The sequence below is a fragment of the Lissotriton vulgaris genome, chromosome 10 (genome assembly GCF_964263255.1).
Source record: "Lissotriton vulgaris chromosome 10, aLisVul1.2, whole genome shotgun sequence".
NCBI lineage: Eukaryota > Metazoa > Chordata > Amphibia > Caudata > Salamandridae > Lissotriton > Lissotriton vulgaris.
Window position 1 is genome coordinate 227,163,045 of NC_141698.1, and position 22,313 is coordinate 227,185,357.

Below are 22,313 nucleotides of genomic sequence, written 5' to 3' on the forward strand. Positions count from 1 at the left end.
TCCAAATAAAAAATTATTGCTCAGGGCCAGACCAGATTTTTTACCTCTGAGATCCAGGCCAAAGAATTTCTGAATTCACTTTAGGCAGTGCATTGCCTGCTATGCTCAGACTTCCTTTTTTTTCCTCACTTTTTTTGTCCCAGGTTTCTAAGGGCCAAAAGTGGTAGGGGGTGCGGTTTTGGAGTTTAAAGGATTGTGTACAATGTTTTCCATAACTCTCCTTTTTTTTGCTTTTCTGTTCTTCCTCTTTTCTCCTAAAGACCGTACTCTTCCAAATGACTATAGTGGTGAGGTCATCGTGGGATTTTGTGCTTTGGGGCAGCTCCTCTATCATAAGGACCTAGGTCCTGGTGCCCTATGTAGGGGGTGGAGGGGTGGGTGTTTTTTTTGGGGGGGGGGGGGGGGGGGGTCTAGGGTAGGCTTGGCTCAGATGGGTGGGGGGGGTGGTGGTGGTGGAGGGGGTCGGATGGGGGAGAAAAAACTAAAAAAGCTTGAATATACATTGCAATTATGACTTATTGGTCAATATGACTATCAGTAGGACGTTCTGTTTCCAGGGGGTATGATGCTGCTCTGTTGTTTTTCCTTGCTCTGTCTGCATTAACCAGACTAGGTTTGTTTAGTTTTTTTGTCTTTCTTTCAATGGCGCTGGGTAAAATCCGTCTAGGTTCTTGGAATATGTGTGGGCTGAACAATGGCAAGAAAAGGGCATTGTTTTCCAGGGTTTTTCAGGCTTTTCGTTTGGATGTAGTGTGTTTGCAGGAAACTCATGTTCCCTGGGTCAATCGCAATTGTTTGAAAATCCCTGGATTTGATCTGGCTGGGTGCTCTCGCTAGACCTCTATGATCAGAGGGGTTGCAATTTTATTAAGACGTGGCGCTGGCCCGTGTAGGAAAACCATCCAAGATAGTAGCAGGAGATGGGTAATCTCTGAGTTGTTAATTAACGCCAGATCCTTAACATTTTGTACTGTATATGCCTCAAATTTGGACGATCCTGCAGGTCTGCATCATCTAAATGTAGAATTGGCCCTCTGGCCCCACCCTTTTTGTTTTTGCAGGGATATTATATTGTCTGCTAATTTTAATTTAGCTGGGGGCCAGAATTATGTTGGTGAAACCTAGAGTTTTTAGGGCACTTTAAGCACTGGTTCACGAACATTGCTTGACGGATATTTGGTTTCACCATAATAAATATCTTGATGGCTATACATATTTTTCTGCACTTCACAATAAAATGGTCCGCCTAGATTATTGTTTTGTGTCAGAGCAATTGGTTGATCATATGAGTAATTGGATTTTAGAATTCTGAGGACGCACTGAAGGCGGTGGTTCGGGGCGAAACGAAGAGCTTCTCATCCTCAACTGGCGAATTGAGGAATTGGGAGTTGCAGAGGTACAACTTGTATGTGCAATTAAGGAGGGCCGTAATATTTTTCAAAGTCAGGAGCAGGTTGCTACGGTTAGGGCCTCTTTCTTGGAGTTTTTTGGCCAGGACCTTGCCGCAAAATATCTGCAGTTTCGCTCCACGATGTTTGAATTTGGGGAGAGATCAGGTAGGGTCTTGGCCAAGCGACTCCAACAGAAAGGGCTGGCTAATTCTATTACTAAGATTCAAGACTCTCAAGGCTTTATCCAGGACACATCATAGGGGGTCATGGAGGTTTTTCGTCAGTTTTATAGTTCATTGTATCCAGAGGAAGTCAGGGATCCCGATTTTGATTTTGAAGTTGGGGCCTTTCTTCATGGTCTTAACACTTCTCATGTTACTTGGAAGCAGAATGAAGCTTTCTGCCCCTATAGAATGGGAAGAGGTTGAACTGGCGATTAACTCATTGGCTACCGGCAAAGTGGTCGGTCCTGACCTTATTCCTTTGGAATTTTATAGACTGTTCAGATGAGAGATTAGGCATGAATTTTCAAAAGCATTACGTGAGGCCCAACGTGGTTGTATACCGAACTCATGGCGCCAAACTACAATTATTCTCATTAAAAAGAAAGGCAAACCGGAGCTGGACTCTTCATCGTTCCGTCCGATATCTTTCATTAACACAGACAGTACGATCTATTCCAAAATCTTAGCAACCAGATTGGCCTTGGTGATTTCTCCTTTAGTCTCACTGCAACAGCATGGCTTCATCCCAGGGCGGGACATGGCAGACCATGTTCGCTGTGTAATTGCACTCTTGGACTGGGCCCAAGTTACAAAATCTCCCCTCAGAGCTATCGTGTTGGACGCCCAATAGGCGTTCGACAGGGTCACCGGGGTGTTATGGGTAGTCCTTCAGTGGAAGGGGCTTAGTTCCTAGTTTTCCAAAGCAGTTCAATCACTCTATATCGCCCCAGAGGCAACCCTTTCAGTTTTAGGTTTAGTATCCAGACCTTTCAGTATTGGCAGGGTTGCCCCTGCCCCCACTTGCTGTTTGCTCTATATATTGACCCCTTTTTAAGCAAAATCGGTAGCTCTAGGGACATACTTCCAGTTGGGGTCAATACATCAGAGTATAAGTTATTGGCCTATGCCGACAACATCATAGTCTTGACTAGCAATGTAGCTTCAGCTTTTCCGGCTATTGAATACCTAGCAAAACAATATGGTCAGCTCTCTGGCTATAAACTCAACGTTACCAAGATGCAGGTTATCCAATCAAAAGCTATGGGTCCCTCTGAAGCGCCAGTTGTGTCAAGTGCGGTATACCTTGGGGTTGAAATTACCTCTGCAGTCGATAACATCGCAGATCTGAACATCCTGCCCATTATTGACTCTGTTACCTCTACTTTGGTAAGACTAGATAATCTGCATCTGTCCTTGTACGGCAGGGGGAATGTCCTTAAAATGCTGGTCTTGCCAAAGTTCTTGTATTTGTTTAGAACAATCCCATTAGAATTTTCCCAATACAGTCTTGCTAGGGCGAAAATGTGCTGCAATAGGTTACTTTGGGGATATCACCAACCACGAGAGCGGCCAAGTAGATGCACCTGCCGTATGAGCGGGGGGGCTGGTCGGTCCCGAATCTGGTGCTCTACTACTGGTCAGCTCTTCTCCAACATTTTGCCTTACCTTTGTTTGGGGACAGAGCGGTGCTACCAATATGCTGGAGGATGCTGAGGGGATATTGCTGCAGGTTCTTGAACCTAGTTATTACAAGAAGACCAAGTTCAAGGTCACCTTAGCAATGTTCTCAACCTGGCGCAAGATCCCGCGTAAATGGTCGATTTCCAGTATTAACTATTATACCCCCCTCACGGCTGCCAGACTTCCACCTTCTGTTTTCCAGGATCAGACTACATTTAGGTGGATGGCGCAGGGAGTAAAGACCCTGGGTGACTTAGGGTTCGAAGGAACAATGGCTTCTTTTTTTATTTTTAAAGGATAAGTTCTCTCTTAACTCACATGGGTTTTTTAAATACTTGCAGATTCGAAGCTATATAGAAAAATTCAAAGTTCAAGCTACAATTTTGTTTAATAGGAATACGTTAATGGAATTGATTTTGAAGCGGTCAAAAATAGGGGTAATTTATCAGCATTTGCATCTGGTCTTCCTGACGACCTCTCCTCCCAGAATGCTAAGTGGGAGTTAAAGCTGGGTAAGACCGGGTTGGACATCTCTCAGGCTCTAGAATGATCAAGTAGCGTGTTAATATCCCAATGTTACATGACATTATTTGGTCTTTACTACACCCCGGCCAAAATTGCTTAAAGGTGAAGTAGAGGGGGCAACTGTTGTCCGAGATGTGGCCTGGGGCTGCCAATGATGTACATATGTTCTTTTTTTGCCCCAAACTTGCTTTATTTTTACATGATGTAGAACTGTGTATCAACTCTAGTTTTAATATTTCGGCTGTAATATCTCCAGAGCTAGTTATATTTGGCTGTGACAGTGATGGTTTTTGCCATAGAACAAGACATGCATCTGCTCTTTTGTTTATTGCTATGTCATTAGTGTGGCTTTGCATAACATCAGAGTGGATTAGTACGGATGCCCCTACATTTATAAATTGGAGAGCGAGAATTTTGGCACGTTATAATTTAGAATCTGCTGTCTTTCAGAGGAGGGGAAGAAGGCGGCAGGAGCTGGGCCAGAAGATTTGGGCTCCTTAGTGCACTGGCTCCGAGACTAGTTAATCGTGGGCTGGGCCTAACTGTATCTTATGTTTTGCTCTAATTTTTTCTGCAATGCTTTGATTTTTGATTGTGCTGTTTTTTCTTCCCCCTCTTCTTTGTTGGCTTAATTTCTTTTGTTCTTATTATTTTTGTTAATAAATGTCGTGTTTCTTTGTGTATATGGTGATGTCTATTTCAAGCTGAATAAACAACAACAAAAAAAGGAAAGTGTAGGAGAGTAGGGTCCGCTTCCTATGGTCACCCCCACTTTTTGCTGTGATTCTCTGTTTTTTTGACTTTAGTGTGGCTGTGGGCCTGCTAATCAAACCCACAGCCCAGCTGTTCTCTCTCTTAATTGATACCATGTACTTTAGGTACATACCTAATTGAGAATAGGGTCACCTTTGTGAGCCCCTGCATAGTGTACCATAGGTACCCATGGCATAGGTGCATCCAAGACCTACCAGGGGCTGCAGCATGTATTATGCCACCCCTGGATGGCCATCCAAACTGACACCACAGGCTGACCATTCAGCTTGGGTAAGGTGGTGTAATCACCCCTTACTTAGATATAGTAAACCTATATCTACCTTTATATATAGACACATATACACATATAAGTCCCTCCTATGGCAGGCCTTGACAATCCTGAAGGCAGAGTACTTGGTTTTATGTGAGAGGGTGCTCTAGCATGAGCTGAGCCCTTCTGCAGCTTTCAGAACCATCTCCTTATAGCTGTTCTATGATGTAGCCATATCATATACTCTTAAGTGCATTATAATCCCTGCGGTTAATGCTAACTTTGGTTTGGCTTTATCAAAAAAGTTGTGTAAGGTGTCAAACACTTTGGAATACTACCGCCCCACTAGTTCTGGCGGTGGGGGTAGCATTGCACCCTTCTAGGGGGAAAAGACCCGGTTAAAGTTTTTTTTTTTGATAATCTACTTTATTGGCATTTTTAAAACAGGGAGAAGATTTCAAAGGTCGCAGCTCATGAGTTAGCGGGTACAGTGAGATAAAAACATCAGTACATATGGGTAGAAGTATAACAATCCAGTCCAACATCATATTTAGCGTGGTAACAACAAAGACAATGTGCATATCTGGATTTACTGTGGAATCAAGTTAAACCATTTCCCCCATATTTTAGGGAACATTTCTGGGGCATTCGAGATTCAAAGAGGGCCTCCTCTTGGGCCCCGTACCAGTCCACCCCCCTCCTCCATCCCCCCCACTGTAGGTCCTCCATCCCCCCACTGTAGGTCCTCCATCCCCCCACTGTAGGAGCGGACTCTCGTATCCAGTTGCGTGCTATGTCCCGCTTGGCCACGGCCACGCTGTCCCTAGCAGGCGTTTGTCTGATCTACTGCCATCTAGACCATCGAAGATGCCCAGCAACAGTTGCAGCGGTTCGTGAGGGACCTCCCAGCCCAGAGCCTATGAAGTTTCTCTCTCCACCCCCTCCAAAACCTCGCGAGCCCTGAGCACGTCCACACCATATGATAGAAGTTGGCTGGAGAGTGCCCACATCTGGGGCAGTCCGGGGAGGGTCGCAAGCGTGCTCGGAAAAGCCTCTCTGGAGTGAGGTAGGACGTGTGTAGGAAATATGTTTGCACCAGCGGCAGCTTTGAGGATGTGGTCAGGGTACTTGGGGCCATCAGGGCGTCTCTCCAATCAGCCTTCTCCAGGGGTCCCACCCAACCCTCCCAGCGGGTGCGCAGTTGGTCAAGGGACGAGGGGCTATTGTTGACCAGGGCACGGTAAATTCGGGACACTCCTCCCCTACCCAGGTCCCCCATCATCCCTTGGGCTTCTAGCGGGCTAAACTCTGGATGGGTGGTTGGCGTGGGGAGGTGTGCATACAGCGCGTGGTGCAGCTGCAAATACCGAAAGTGCTGGGCCCTGATCTTTGGACTGGGTAAGAGTGGTCTGCTTAATGCAGACACTCTGTTCATCACCACCCCCTTTTTTTAATAGTTTTTGGCCACTATAGGTGTGGCAGGGTATACTCAGACATGAGTCCCTTGCTCACTGCACCATCAGGATTCAAGCAAGCCGGGCCGACGACGGCTGAAATGCCAGAAACCGGTCCCCGGAAGCTTGTCTCCTTTCTGGTGAAGAATTGGCTTGGTAGTTTAGTCTGCCCTGTTCCCATGATGCACTGGGCCAGGGACAGACTGATTTGCATATAGCCAGGTTCTGAGCTGGGATGGTGCAGTGAGCTAAATAACGGTGATGGATCAAGCCCTGATCTTTGGACTGGGTAAGCGTGGTCTGCTTAATTCAGACACTCTGTTCATCACCACCTCCTTCTCTGAATCGTTTTTGGCCACTATAGGTGTGGCAGGGTATACTCAGATGTGAGTCCCTTGCTCACTGCACCATCAGGATTCAAGCAAGCCGGGCCGACGACGGCTGAAATGCCAGAAACCGGTCCCCGGAAGCTTGTCTCCTTTCTGGTGAAGAATTGGCTTGGTAGTTTAGTCTGCCCTGTTCCCATGATGCACTGGGCCAGGGACAGACTGATTTGCATATAGCCAGGTTCTGAGCTGGGATGGTGCAGTGAGCTAAATAACGGTGATGGATCAAGCCCTGATCTTTGGACTGGGTAAGAGTGGTCAGCTTAATTCAGACACTCTGTTCATCACCACCCCCTTTTCTGAATCGGGCCTGAGCGGCACGCTGTTGTAAGTCAGCAAAAGCTCGCATGTGGTGCCTCACCCAAACGTACCCGAGCACCGACACCCCAATGAGATCCCAGCGCTGAAACCCTCCAAGGGACGAGACCTCCCGGAGCCAGTTACCTTGCCAGAGTGGCGTCTGGCGGGTAAGTTTGCGGTCCCATCCTGTGTGGCGTAGGGCGATGCGCCAAGCCAGCAAGACCGCTTTGGTAATTGGGGCCATGGTTTGCGGGACAGGGCAGCCGTAGAGGAACACTTGGAGCTGAGAAAGTGCGTCTCCTCCAGTTCCACCCGGTACGCCGGGTCGGACCAGCCGCCCGCGTACCAGTCGTGGATGACGATCAGCTTGGTGGCGAGGTAGTAGAGGTAAAGATGAGTCACCCCTAGGCCCCCGTCAAAGGGGGGAATGCGGCTGTGTGCGAGGGAGATACACGATCGCCCGCCACTCCAAAGGAACCTGGAGAGGGCTCCGTCCACCTCCCGAAACCAGGAAGGGGGATGGAAGTATTCTGTAGAATGTATAGAAAATGGGGGAGGACCATCATTTTGAACAGTGCACTCCGTCCCAGGGGATTGAGGGGGAGGGATTGCCATTTCTTCAGGTCAGAGCGCATTCGGATTACTAGGGTTGTCACATTCAGTGCCCATTCCAGTTCCGGCAATAGAGTCACCCATATCCCCAAGTATTTAACCGAGTGACGTCTAAGGGGGATGGAGGACTCCCAGTCAAAGCATTCCCGGGAGGGGTGCAGCGGGACCAGGGTGGACTTTGCCGCATTGAGCCGGAGTCCGGAGACTTGTTCGAAGTCCAGAAGGATCTGCAGACACCTAGGTCCCGAGGTCGCCGGGTCCGCCAAAGAGAGAAGCACGTCGTCGGCGTATAGAGCTATTTTGTCTATGTGACTCTCATTGCAGGTCATCCCCTGAACGAGTCAGTCGTGCCGGATAAGCGTCGCCAGGGGCTCCATCGCTAACGTGAACCGGAGTGGAGACAGAGGGCACGTACCTCTACGTATCAGGAATGCCTCTGAGACCGTCTCATTGATCAACACTCGGGCCCTGGGGCTCGCGTAAAGTACCCCAACATAGCTGCGGAACTGTGGGCCAAAGCCCATCTCCTCCAGGAGGTCTTGTAGATAATCCCAGCCCACCGTATCGAAAACTTTCTCAAAGTCGAGAAAGAGGAGGGCCAGATAGGGAGATAGGCGGGAACGATGGGCCAGGGCCAGATGGAGGTGGCGGATACAGTGGCGGGTAACTCTGGCCGGCATGAAACCACACTGGTCCGGAGGGACTAGGTCCTTCAGGAAGGGCTTGAGCCACTGGCCCAATATGGTGGAGAAGAGCTTGATTTTGGTGTTTATAAGGGAGATGGGGCGGAGGTCCGCGCAGTTCATGGAGGGTCTTGGGAATGACCACAATCGTGACCAGGTCCGACTCGGGAGGGGGGGGGGGGGAGAGCCCCGCTCCAGCACGTGATGGAAGAGAGTCATCAGGTGGGGGGCCAGAGTGTCTCGGAAGGCCGCATAGAATTCCTGAGGAAATCCGTCTGGACCAGGCGTCTTGCCACTGTTCAGAAGAGGGATAGCCTCCAGGATTTCCTCCTGTGTGAAGGGCTTCTCCAGAGCCTCCGCATCCTCTGGGGCATTGGAGGGTAACGGGGCGCCGGCTCTGCCCAGGAGGGTAGTCAGAAGCACGTCAGGTGGGCGTGCTGTATAGTGACGGGTGTAGAAGTCGGCGAAAGCCCCTGCTATAGCCCCGGAGGAAGTCTGGAGGGTGCCATCCGACGTGCGGATCTCCGGGATGACGCGGTGAATCTGGGGGTAGGAGACCAAGTTGTGGAGAAGTTTATCGTTTTTGTCCCTCCAGCCGTATATCCGCGCCACAGATGACCGCCACAGCTGCTGGGCCAAGTCGAGCGAGACTTGACGGAGCTCCTCCCGGATCAGCGCCAGCTGCCGGGTAGGGTCATTTAGACCTAGCGCAGCCTGCTCGGCTTCAAACCGGGCAGCCCAGGACTCCAGCTCTGCAAGCCGGGCCAGCCGGTCCGCTCTTTTGGCATGTACAAGTCCTCTCGCCACTCCACGAATCACCGCCTTACCGGCCTCCCATAGTGTCCCTGGCGATGGGACTGAGCCCCCTTTGGCAGTGAAGTAGAGGGTTAGTTCTTGCCTTAGTTCGTCCACCACCGCCTTTTCCTGCAGGAACCATGCGTTGAGGCGCCATACCGCCCGCGGACTCCCCGGTGCGGAGCCCATGCGGAGGGAGACGGGGGAGTGATCCGACAGTGCCCTCGGTAAGATAGACTCCAGAGACAAAATGAGAATCTGTGGCCGGGAGCAGGAGATGGTCAATACGGGAGTGGCTGTGGTGAGAGGCCGAGGTATGAGTGTATTGTGTCTTGCGCGGGTTCCAGACCCGCCAAGTGTCGCCCAGCCCCAAGGCCGAAGCCCAGCCCGGCAGGGTCGCCGCAGAGGAGGAGCGGGTCGCCGAGGGGGGACCGGTGGAGTCTCGCCCCGGTTGCATCACGGCATTTAAGTCACCTCCTATAATTGTGAGTCCGAGCGGGAAAGTGGGGACAATCTGAGTGCGGCATCGAAGCGTCGGGGACAAGAGGGCCGGCGGGGCATACACATTCAGAATATTCAGGGGACAGCCCTCCATCACGCCAGAGATAGCAACGTAGTGCCCTAGTGGGTCATTGTAGGCTTTAATCAGGGTGAAAGGGAGACCTTTCCGTTGCAGGACCGCCACACCACGGGACCCCCGTTGGAACCCAGAGTGCCAGACCATCGAGAACCCGTAGCGGGCCAGGAAAGTGCATCGAGTCCCCAAAAGGTGGGTCTCCTGGAGAAGGAGCACGTCTGCCGAGTGGCGATGCGCCGCTCGAAGGACGGCAGCTCGCTTGATGCGGTCGAGGAGACCATTGACGTTCCAGGAGAGGACGTGGAGGGGCCTAATTAGAGTGGAAGCCATTCGGGGAGGAGGAGGACATGGGAGATTGCAGGGGCAGCTGGGGAAGCGCCTGGGGGGGGGGCCCACAGTACCACACCGGGTCAAAAGAGCAGGGCGCAGGGCAGTCAGAACGGGCCAGCGGGGCGCGGGTGGGGGTGGGAGATGGGGGAGGGGTGGCCGCCCGCAGTCCGCCCCCGGGGTAGATCGCGGGGACCCAGAGTGGCCCGGAGAGCGGTGAGCCCGAAGTGTGTGTCGGACAAGGATGTACCCACATTCGGATAGCAGGGTAGGGAGCTGCAACCAGCTGTTCACAAGCAGCGACAACAAAGGCCGAGGAGCGGCCGAACCATGATAAGCCTGAAGGCAGCCCGTAGGCGGCTGAGAACAAGAAACATGCGGGAGACAACAGCCTTCCCCCTCAGTACCCCCCAACTCCCCCCACCCCACACTTCGGAACAGGAAGCATCTGTCGCCCTAAGGTAGAACACCCAACAAACTAACCCCTCACTAGGGGACTGAAACTAAACTTTAAACGATTAGTAGGGAGCAGTAGCACTAATCTAGACCGAACAAAGGAGGACCCCCCTCCATAGTGCCGGATTGATGGCAACAGCAAGAAACAGTAACGCTTGAGTGCAGACATGGCCCAGAGAAATAATATCCACGGAATCACAAGGGGTAGAAGAGTGCAGCATCAGAAGGGAGAGATAGAGAAAAAAGATGGAAACTGAAAAGGGAGGACAGAGGTTTGCGCTGATTGGATTACAGTTCCTGGAAGGGACCCTCTCCAGGCGATGCGCCCTGGGCCCGGGCGAGCGTTGCAGGGCAGCCCGGCCGGTCAGGGCGGCCTTGAGTAGACCTCAAAGAGCCAAAGCTCAGGCCACCATATCCTGTGAAGAGTCTCGAATTACCTTGCTGCAGGACAAGTCATAGTCCGATCTGGCGATCTGGATTTGTGCAGGTCTGTGCCTGAGTTTGGGGGCATGTCAATGGTGATCAACGATGAATGCCCCGTCGCCGGAGGTGCCCCCCCCCGGTCCGGGGGGGGAGGTGTCCGCAGTGCATTTTCCCTTGGGGAGCACAAGGCGTCTCGTCGTGGGCGACCTCGCCTGCGGGAGCCAGTCCGGCGTTGCCTTGGCTTGGGTCCTTCGTGGGCAGGGCGGAGATTGGGAGCTCGGGTATGGGAGAGCCCTCGCCCAGGAAGAAGGGAACGCTCCTCCGTGAGCCAGGTCCAGGCTGCCTGCAGGGAATCAAAGAAAAAGGACTTGCCCTGGAAGAGGACCTTAAGCCGGGCGGGTAAGAGGAGGCCATACCTCAGACCAAGCACCCTGAGCTTTTGCTGGACTTCGTCGTAGGATTGCCTTTGGGACTGGACCTCCCTCGAGTAGTCCGGGAAGACCATGATTTTGGAGTTCTCAAATATAGCAGGGGGCCCAGGTCCCTAGCCGCTCCCAGGATGGTGTCCCGATCTCTGAAGTTGAAGATGCGGAGGATGAAGGTTCGGGGGAGGTCGGGCGCCAAGGATCGGTGGGCCTGTTCTATGGTGAACCAGGGGGACAGCTGCTCAGCCGGCATCCAGGATCGGAACCAGGTTTCTAGGAATTCGGCCACCGGGCCCTTCTCCACCCCGTCCGGAAACCCCAGGAGGCGCAGGTTGTTCCTTCGGCCCGGTTTTCGGCATCCTCCGCCCGATGATGAAGATCCGACGTCAGTGTTTGGAGACGGGCCACTTGGGTCTTGAGAGTGGCCAGGTCATCCTCCGCCGTGGATATGCAGGATTCGTGGCGTTTCTGAGGTCTTGTCGGATGAGGGCCACATCCACGCGCACCTCCCCAATTTTGGCCTCGACCGATGTCTGGGAGACGCTAATCGCCTGGAGGATCATTGAGAGGTCCCCTCCTTCCGTCCCCGAGGGAGGGGCGGGGGCCCGGCACTGGAGGCATGGTCTGCCTTGGCAAATTGGTCCATACGTAGCTGGGAGGAGGGGACCGGGGTCTGTGTGTTCTTTCCCCTTACCATGGCTTCTCCAGGCAGTCGTGGGCCGGGGGGGGGGGGGGTGTCGCAGCTCCAGGTACGCAGTCTTGTGGGTTACGCCACCCGGTAACTCAGTGGACCCACGGCAAAGCTCTGGGGTCCTCATTGGCGTCGGTAGACTAGCAGAGGGGGGCCCGAGTGTAGGGCGGAGCAGGGGGAAGCCAAAGTGATCCTGATGCAGGGAGCCAAGCCAATGGCGGGCGCCCCAGTTGTTGCACCGCAGCGGGCCCGGCCCGGGTGTAGTAGGGTGAAGCCGAGTCCTGGCAGCCTGGCCCCAGGGCGTCTCCACCGACCCCCACGCAGCTCGCGCCTCGCGGAGGAGCAGTGACCGTGCCCGGGTGGGCGCAGGGGTAGGCAAGTCGTCTCCGGGCTCCCACCACCGAGGCAGGCAGCGACAGCGGGCGGGGGCCGGAGGTGATCAGTGATCAGAACGTGCTAGCCGACAGGCTGGAGTTCCAGGGGGCAATGGTGCAGTGGGGGGCCGAGGACTGGCGAGGGATCAAGTAGCGCTTGGGGGCACTGGGGCGTCCGGTCTCTTAGTCCAGGCTGCAGCCTACAGGCGAGAACCTCTGGGGGCTCCAACCCCCGTCCCGACCCCCTCACCTCGGGTCCAGGCACTCTGGGATGTCAGCAGGGACCAGGGGGGGATCCCCAGGGCCACACGGGGCCTCCGGTGTGTGGAGGGGACGTCCCCCAGGGGGGGCCGCCGATGGGGGCAGTCCGTGAGGGCCCCAAGGTCACTTCAAGACGCTGTCACAGGCCCGCCGGGCTCCCCAAGGCCCCCAGGACGCCTAATGTGTCACAGCCGGAGTGGTAGGCGATCCCTTCCCGGGCTCCCACTCCAGTGGCAGGTGGCAGCAGTGGTCAAGGGCGACAGCCCGGGCAGCGAGCGTCGGTCAGGGTGTCGCAGCAAGCGGAACGATGACTCCAGGGGCGAGGAGGCGATGGGGGCCCCGGGCCAGCCCCTCGGGGGGACGAGTGGCCAGGTCGAGGACAGGCGAGGAGTCAAGTAGCGCTCAGGGGGCACGGGGGCCCGGTCTCCCAGCCCAGGGTGGCAGTCCGCCGGCGAGACCCCAGGGGGCCCCAACCCCGCCAATCCCTCCTCACCTTGGGTCCGGGTCCTCAGCAAGGGCCCACAGGTCGTGGTCCCTCGCAGGCCGGCAGGACAGATCCCCCGGGGCCACATGGGGCAATCGGGCCCCGTGTGGCCCCGTGTGGGCAGTCGGCCGGGGGGGCACCGATGCGAGCAGTCCGTGCAGGCCCCTAAGCCACCCCGTGGCACCACCTAGGGCGCGCCGGGAGCTCCATGGCCTGGGGGGGAGTATTCCGTGTTGCATGGTGCGGCGGCCCCAGGCGGCACAGTCCTTCACTTAAATATGAACGGGGGCCCAACAGAGGAGACCCCGAAGGAGGCCCCGGCTCCTCAGCAGCTCAGCCAGTTCCAGGGGGACACACGAGGCAGCAGCGGCAGTCCCAGGGGGCCGGAGCCTCAGCGACCACCCAGGGCCGCCGGGCAGAAGTTCATTACACGGCGGGCCAGGGGGGAGCCTCGATTTGCAGGTGGCCCCCTCCCCCCACCACCAGGCCCGGCTCAGCCCCAACCACCAGCCGGCCGCTGTAACAAGACCGTAGGGGTCCGTGGCTGAGAGGCCAGTCAGCCGAGTGTGGCAGGAGTCTCTCGCGTCCCCGGACCACGCAGGCAGGCGCAGCGGCCCCGGAGAGGAATCCAAGCACAGCGGGGGTGGAGGTGTCGCGCTCTCGCGTCTGCCCGCGGCGGAACCACAAGGTCCACGGTACCGCCAGGGAGCATCCGCCGCCGCTCGGGAGGACGGCTGCCGCACTGAGCACCAGGGGGCCGCCATCTTGTCAGCCTCGTGGTCAAACGGAATCCAAGCAGCGGAGGCACCCGCAGCTCTCCGGGAGGCACCAAAATTCACCGGGAGGTGCTCGGCAACCAGTGCAGCACAGTGATGCCGGGTGAGTCCAGCGATGTAGGCTGTTAAAGACGGATGTAGGGCGAATGACGGATGGGGTGTCCAGAGCTCTCTTAAAGTACGACCGCCATCTTGACGCCCTAGGCCACGCCCCCCTCCCGGTTAAAGTTAAACAGAGCCTCAGCATCACAAAATGGATGCTGCTGCCACAGACACGAGTCTGACCTCCTGCTGCTGGGGGAAACTCCAGCAAGGGAGGCTTGGACAATAGGTTTCCTGTCGAGGGAGGTGCTAGCTCCTCCCCAGACAGCCTGCAATGTATTGGGGCAGGGTGGGTTAAATGAAAAAATACTTTTCCAGACACTGGCTGGGGCACACAAGGTGCTCCATGCATAGCCCGGTTCAAACCAGTTGCTGGGGCACTCCAGCCCCGCTCTGGCACGAAACTGGACAAAGGGAAAGGGGTGTAACCATCCCCTTCTCAGGTCGACCCATAGGATGAGCCTAGTAGGTAATCCAACCATTTTCTTAGTATAAAGACAGGTGCTGTGTCCCCAGGACTTTAGATTATCCTGGAATGAAAGTCTGATACAGAACTCTAGGACCTTCGACTAGAAGACTGAAGACATCTCCCTTGTAGTCAAGGAGTGACCACCCTGTGCAAACAGGCACCATCAGTAACTTGCTGGTCTGCTTTGTTGATGCTCCTGCCAGAACCCGAAGACTCAGCAACACAGGAACTGGACTTCCAGACTTCTCTGACTTCGACCCACATCCACAGCAAAGCTGAGACCCGTGGCGGACACGAGAGACGTGGGACCGGACACCCTGGACATCCTGCATTTTGCTAACAGCTCGACTACCGAGGTAGTCTTGCAGTTGTGCTTTAGGGTACAAGAAGCCCCAGACACGAACGCCATTTGCACCAAAGCTCAGCCCTCCACACTCCACGAGTGCCGCGTGGGGCCCGCTCTTGTATTTCAGCTTGAAGCGTCTTCCTGGTTGCTAGCCCGTTGGCTAGTGAGCCCCCTGAAGACAATCCTTTGAAACCAAACTGCTTTCCTGGTTGCTCCAGGCTTGCTCCAGCTTCCCTGCAAAGGGAAAGCTCCTCAGACCTTGATGGTCTGACCCAAAGCCCCTCTTCACTTCCTGCGTGGATTACGTTTGCCAAGGCATGTTGGGTTCAATCCGGATATCGACACCGCAGTCAACTAGATCCTTTGTGGGACAGCTAGAATCCAGCTCCTGGTCATCGTCAACACCTCTTGGCTGCAGAGACAAGCTTCACCTCTTCACCTGAGATCATCGCAACATCGCTTGGTTCCATTCTGGTTACTGGCTAGTGACCCAGACTCTGTCCCCTCTGCTTTCAGGTTCTTCAGTTCCTCGATCCACCCTTGGATCCACACGGACACTCTTCCTCTGGTCGCCTGCAGCACTTCTTTGCAGATCTCCATTGAAAGCATCGACGAAACCCGAAACCAAAAGGCTTCCCTGGGTGAGGTAACACAAGTACTCCGGTGCTCCCGTGGGTCTTGACTCTCAAAGTGTCCTGGTCTAAGGGGGTTTTGTCGTAGTCCATCCGGAAGTGCCTTTAAACAGTAACTTTTACGTTCTCCATTCTAAGTAAATGGCAACTCGCGTCTCCCGTGGGCCTCCTACTCCCTAACCTTTGGTTGTTTAGTGAAGCCCCAGCGATTCCCTAGGCCCTGGGCCTTCTCACTGTTTCTGTTGTGGTTCTTATACCACTTCTTTAGTATATGGTTTGTGAGGCCCCTAGGGCATAACTGTATGTGTGCAACTTATTGTATGCTAATTGAGTAACTTGTGATGTACTTTTACTTCTGACCTCATAAAGAGTGCAGAGGGGTTGTGTTAGAAATAAATACATATATATTTGATATGTACCTTATGTGGTGTCCTCTCATTTGGTATTCAAGGGATTATAATTGGTAAAACAGCTTGCTTCACATGCTCTCTGAAGTCTTAGCCTATGACTGCTGGTCCATGCTACCACTAGGATAGCTTGTCTATAAGGTTGACTTTACAACCACCATCAATAAGGGTTGTTTAGACTGGTGCAAGGTGCCCACTAGAATAGTGGACATCGTATGCCAGACTGACTTTTCACATTGGGGTCTCTAGCCTCTGAATACAGGAGCCCTTCAACCCAATTGACTCTATGGGTTCCACTAGCATTCCCTGCAGCCTCAGCAGCAGCTTGCTGTCTGAGGGGTTCAAGAGAAGGGCAGTCCATCTGCGCCTGCCTCAGATCTGCCTTTGATGGTCCCCCTGTCCCAAAAAACTCAACCTGGTCAGGCTCAAGCTCTTCTAGGCCAGTTCCTTCTTAAGTCTCACAATCAGTTTCCTCTGAAGGCTGATCCTCATCCTAAGGCAGGGGGAAGGCACAGCCATAACCCTACTGCTTCTCCTCCTGGTAGGCAACTGGTCCATTATTCCAGAATCCAGTGCCTGTTCATGTTGAAATGTTTGACCTGTGACCAAGTCACAGCAAGCACATGTGCTGAGATGCCTAACATTTCTGCACATGCCTAACATTTCTTCCAGGTCATTGCCAAGCAAACATTCTACAGGGAGGTCTGAGCTAACAACAACCTTCTTTGGGCTAGTTACCCCTCCCCAGGAGAAATTAACAACTGCCATACTTTGTGTGGTAGTGACATTGCTAGCATTGGTCACTAGGTAATCTTCACCTAGTATGATCTGTCCAGGGTTCACAAAGCTGGGTGTCACCATATCATTCGCATAAGAAGTTCAAATCTAGATGGAAAGCAATTTAAATCCTTTCCTATACGAAATCAGGTATGACTTAACTATCTATACATGTGTAAAAATCAGGGAGCCTAGCCATATGATATAAATGGAATGCATCTTCAAGTTTAATAACAATTGCAACATAGGTTGTATTATAACTTTACAAATGTTTTGTCTTTTTGCTCTATGATGAGATGTGCATGTAGAAACTAAGGGGTTGTCTAAGATGTACGAAATTGAGACAGTAGCCATGTACAAGCTTGAGTGAGGCAGGGGCATTACAATGTTGTTGTGTTTTTTCTCAAATATATTTTTATAGAATAAAAATGTATTGTTTTAATTTTATAGATACGGAGTTAAAATGTTACAAATGTCCTGAAGAAGGTGTGAAGATCTAGAAAGCACCGAAACGCTGCGTCGACTGTTTTGTTTACTTTTGACCAAAGATAGACTCATTGCTTTACCACCGTAGGTGGTTTTTAAATCAAATGTTTTTATTATGTTTTAGAATGTAACCCATGCTGGGAGGTGTTAAATATATTTTATTATTATTTTTGTAATTGACAAAAACTGTCCTTCTGAGTATATTTTCAAAAATCTTTGTGTGTCTGTCCATTTTGCCTTGCTTGTACATGTTTTATTGGTTAAAAAGATAGGGACAATTATCCTTCTATCTCTGACCCCTTCTAGTATTTTTTAGCTCAGCCATTCTAGCCTGCTACGGTCGCAACAGGGACTCTTGTTTTGCTGATGTTAATACCCCCCTCCCTGTCATATATTACAGGGGTACCTCCTTCCTTCGAATACTAGTCACCATTGTGACACCAGGACATGTGTCCCTGTAGGCCTGAGCCACTTTATCATTACTTAAAGGAGTTTGTCTGTACTTGCCCAAGTTATTGGGACTCACAGTAGAGGACATGGCTATGTCCCCATCACAGATCAAAATAGCTTGAATTGGTATCCTGACTATGCCAGAATCCATCTCAGTTACACCCTTCTGTTGAGAACCACCACTTGGAGCTGAACTAGGGGAACAGTTGCCTTAGGGGCAATGGTGGCTGGAGCTGTCTCCTTCTCTGCACAATCTCTGGTCCAGTGAGTATTTACTTTACAAATCTTGCACCAAGGTTTCTTTGGACCTTCTTTCTTTTTGGATTGTTGGGAACCCTCACCATTAGAACCTTTTTGGGGACATTGAGAAGACTTCTGGTCTTTTGCTTTCTCCCCACCCGTTTGGCATTGCTTCTTCTGATCAGCACATTGGTTCTGTACCTTCTGCTTCACCCTGGTTCTGACCCATTTGTCTGCATTCTTACTCAATTCTTAGGGAGAAGTCAAATCAGAGTCAACCAAGTGCTGATGCAATAACTGGTTCTGACAATTATTAAGAATCTGTTCTCTCATTATAAGGTTATACAATTATGTATAGTCACTTACTTTACTGCCCGTAACCAGCCCTCCAGAGCCTTAGTAGCACAATCTACAAAATCTGTCCAGTCCTGATTCTGTGCCTTTTGGGTGTCTCTGAACAGCAACCTGTACTGTTCAGTGGTTAGGCCAAACCCATCTATCAGAGCACTCTTCAGGACATAGTAGTTGTCAGCTTATCTCTGCCTTTGTCTGCAAAGGAGTGCCACAACATTGCTGCCCACTGACTTTGGGGTACCTGCTGTACTTTGCAAGCCCTCTCCAAAGCAGTTATCCATTTGTGGATGTCATCCCCAACCTGATAGGGAGGGACAATTATGTTCAGGTTTCTATGGTCATGAGACCTTTCCCTACAACTAGGGATATTGCTGCCACCAGTGGTCTCTAGCCCACATAATGTCCTCTCTCTTTCAAGAGCCAGGGTCTCTTTTGCCAGGGCAACTTCTTGCCTTCTGATCCTAAGCTGGGCTTCTTCCATCCTAGCTTCATATTCTTTCTGTTCTGTATAAGTTCTCCTCCTCCTAGAGGAGTTCCTCCTTCTCCTGTGAGCAGAGGCAGAAGACCTTATTGATGTGTAGTAGTGGGCCTCAGGTTCGCCTTTGTCTGCACAGAGTCCTCAGACCATAGAATAGAAGTTGGGACAGAAACTGGAATAGAAAATACAAGATGTATTAAACCTCATGAGGTGGAACTACATTCACACAACACCCTTCGGTAATGTATGAAGCAGCACACTGAATGGAAGGAGCTTGGTCCTTTTATACCCACACAGGGGCTCAAAAGAAGGCGGTACAAGAAGAAGGTTTAAGGTACATATAGGTCATACAGAAAATGCACAGTCAACAAGTGACAGGAGCTAATTCTGGTGAACACATCCTGACAGTTACAGACTAACAGCAGCTGCAAGCTCAACTGAGCATGTGCGAAGCAGAAGAAACCAAATATAACCTGTCTCTAGGCAGATTTCAAGAGCATAACACAGCAAGGTAGGGCAGAGAACATGGCACGCACGTGGTAGCACATGGCAAACAAGATGGCTGCCAGAAATACAAAATGGATTCCACAAAACGGATAAGATAACCTCTAAATACGGGATGGCTTCAGCTAATGCTAACCCAATTGCTGCCAATTTACAACAGACAACCCTTTTAGCATTAGCTGAAGACATTCGCTCATCTGGGGTAATCTAGATATGCATCCTGTACATCGATGCTCATCACTTCAGTGACCTCTTTATTTAGCATTTATTGGGCTTTCATTTCTGCAACATTTCTCTTGGCAGGTGTACAAGCAGTGATGCAAATAGAGCACAGCATGGGACCACATTGTATACATATACAGCATGTAAACAGTATCACCAATATTGCACAAAGAATAGTCAGTAGCTTCCAGCCTCAAGTAATAAAGAGTGTCCACATCCAGTTCAAAAAAGTCCATGTACCAGTCTCTGGATGAATCTCTGCAGCAATCTTATGCAGTTTAGAGATTGCATCCTATACTGAAGGCGAGTGATCCGGAATGAAAACACAACAGCTGCTGCCAATGATGCGACATGCTCCACCTCGATCAGCCAAAATCACATCAAGCACCATCCGATTCTGAAGTGCTACAATCCTCGCAACTTGCAGCTCTTCTGTAATGTTCCCAAGTGCCAGAGCTGCCTGATTGAACAGCTTCCACAACACGAGTCAATCGCCTTATCTTTCTGCTGTTCATCGCAAAACCCACAAAGAAGAATAAGCCTAAGTTAAAGTTGACATATTGTTGCAAAGCAGTGTCAGTTTTGTCGACTTCATCCATACTTATTGTCCTCTTATTCCTGCTTCTGAAAATGTCATTGTAGGAGAGTAGGGTCTGCTTTCCTATGGTCACCCCACTTTTTGCTTTTTGCTTCACTAGTTTTCGACTGAATGTGGCTGTGGGCCTGCTAATCAGACCCACAGCCCTTCTGTTCTCTCTCTAAATGCACAACCATGTACTTTAGGTACATCACCAATTGGAATTGGGTCACCTTGTGAGCCCCTGTACAGAGTACTATAGTTACCCAGGGCATAGGTGCATCCAAGGCCTACCAGAGGCTGCAGCATATCTTTTGCCACCTCTGGCTGGCCATCCAAACTGACACAACTGGCTGATCACTCAGCTGGGGCAAGGTCGTGTAAACACCCCTTGCTTGGATATAGTATACCTATGTCTAAACCTATATCTGATTCAAAAAAGGGGGTGGTGATGAACAGAGTGTCTGAATTAAGCAGACCACTCTTACCCAGTCCAAAGATCAGGGCTTGATCCATCACCGTTATTTAGCTCACTGCACCATCCCAGCTCAGAACCTGGCTATATGCAAATTAGTCTGTCCCTAACCCAGTGCATAATGGGAACAGGGCAGACCAAACTACCAAGCCAATTCTTCACCGGAAAGGAGACAAGCTTCCGGGGACCGGTTTCTGGCATTTCAGCCGTCATCGGCCCGGCTTGCTTGAATCCTGATGGTGCAGTGAGCAAGGGACTCATGTCTGAGTATACCCTGCCACACCTATAGTGGCCAAAAACGATTAAAAAAGGGGGTGGTGATGAACAGAGTGTCTGAATTAAGCAGACCACTCTTACCCAGTCCAAAGATCAGGGCTTGATCCATCCCCGTTATTTAGCTCACTGCACCATCCCAGCTCAGAACCTGGCTATATGCAAATTAGTCTGTCCCTGGCCCAGTGCATCATGGAAACAGGGCAGACCAAACTACCAAGCCAATTCTTCACCGGAAAGGAGACAAGCTTCCGGGGACCGGTTTCTGGCATTTCAGCCGTCGTCGGCCCGGCTTGCTTGAATCCTGATGGTGCAGTGAGCAAGGGACTCATGTCTGAGTATACCCTGCCACACCTATAGTGGCCAAAAACGATTCAAAAAAGGGGGTGGTGATGAACAGAGTGTCTGAATTAAGCAGACCACTCTTACCCAGTCCAAAGATCAGGGCTTGATCCATCACCGTTATTTAGCTCACTGCACCATCCCAGCTCCGAACCAGACTAATGTGCATATAGCCAGGTTCTGAGCTGGGATGGTGCAGTGAGCTAAAAAAACGGTGTTGGATCTAGCCCTGATCTCTTGACTGGGTGAGAGTATTCTGATTAATTCAGAAACTCTGTCCATCACCACCCCTTGTTGTTAAATAAACCTATATCTGGACACATATGCACCTATAAGTCACTCCTATGGCAGGCCTTAACAATCCTGGAGGCAGAGTGCTTGGTTTTATGTGAGATGGTGCTCTAGCATGAGCTGAGCCTGTCTGCAACTTTCGGAACCATGGCCTTATAGCTGTTCTAGGATATTGCCATACCATATACTCTTAAGTGCATTATGAACCTCGCAGTTAAATGCTATCTTTAGTTTGGCTTCATCAAAACATGTTGTGTAAGGTGTCATACGCTTTGGAATACTACCCACTCGCCAGTCCTGGCGACGGGGGTAGCATTCCACCCTTCTAGAGGGAGAAGACATGTTACTTTCCTTAAACGCTGTTAAAATCAACCAGAGCCTCAGCATCACAAAATGGATTCTGCTGCCACAGTCTGGCCTCCTGCTGCTGACCGAAACTCCGGCAGGGGAGGCCTGGACAAAAGGTTTCCTGTCACAGGGAGGTGCTAGCACCACCCCAGACAGGAGATAGTGGATTGGGGCAGGGAAGGCTGAATGAAACTAGACACTGCCTGGGGCACACAAGGTGTCCCATGCATAGCCCAGTTCAAACCGGTGCTGGGGCATTCCAGCCCCAGCTCAGGCGCGAAACTGGACAAAGGGAAAGGGGTGTAACCACCCCCTTCCTGGGTCCCACCCATAGGAGGGACCTAGCAGGTAATCCAGCCCTTTGATTTGGAATAAAAGTAGGAGCTGTATCCTTAGACTTTAGATTATCCTGACTGAAAGTTTGAAACAGAACTCTGGACCCTTCGACATCCTACTCGACGTAGAAGACTGAAGAATCTCCCTTGTGGTCAAGGAGTGACCACCCTGCACAAGCAGGCACCATCAGCGCTCAAAGGTTTTCTTTGTTGTTGCTCCCGCCGGAACTCGAACGACAGAGACCGACAAGAACCGGACTTCCAGACATCCAACAGCCCGATCCACAGTCCCAGCAAAGCTGAGACCCGTGGAGGCGACGTGAGACGTGGGACCGGCCATCTTCGAAAGCCAGCGAAGTGCTTCCTGTGCAGCTCCCGATGCACCCTCGAAGCTGTGCATTGGTGATTGAGAAGCCCCAGCACCAAGCAGCTTTTGCACCGAAGATCACCTCTCCACACTCACCGAGTGCTGCGTGGGGCCCTTTTGTATTTTCCTGCTCAACGCGTCTGTCCGGTCACTTTCCCGTTGGCTAGTGGCCTCTGTGACGACGAACCT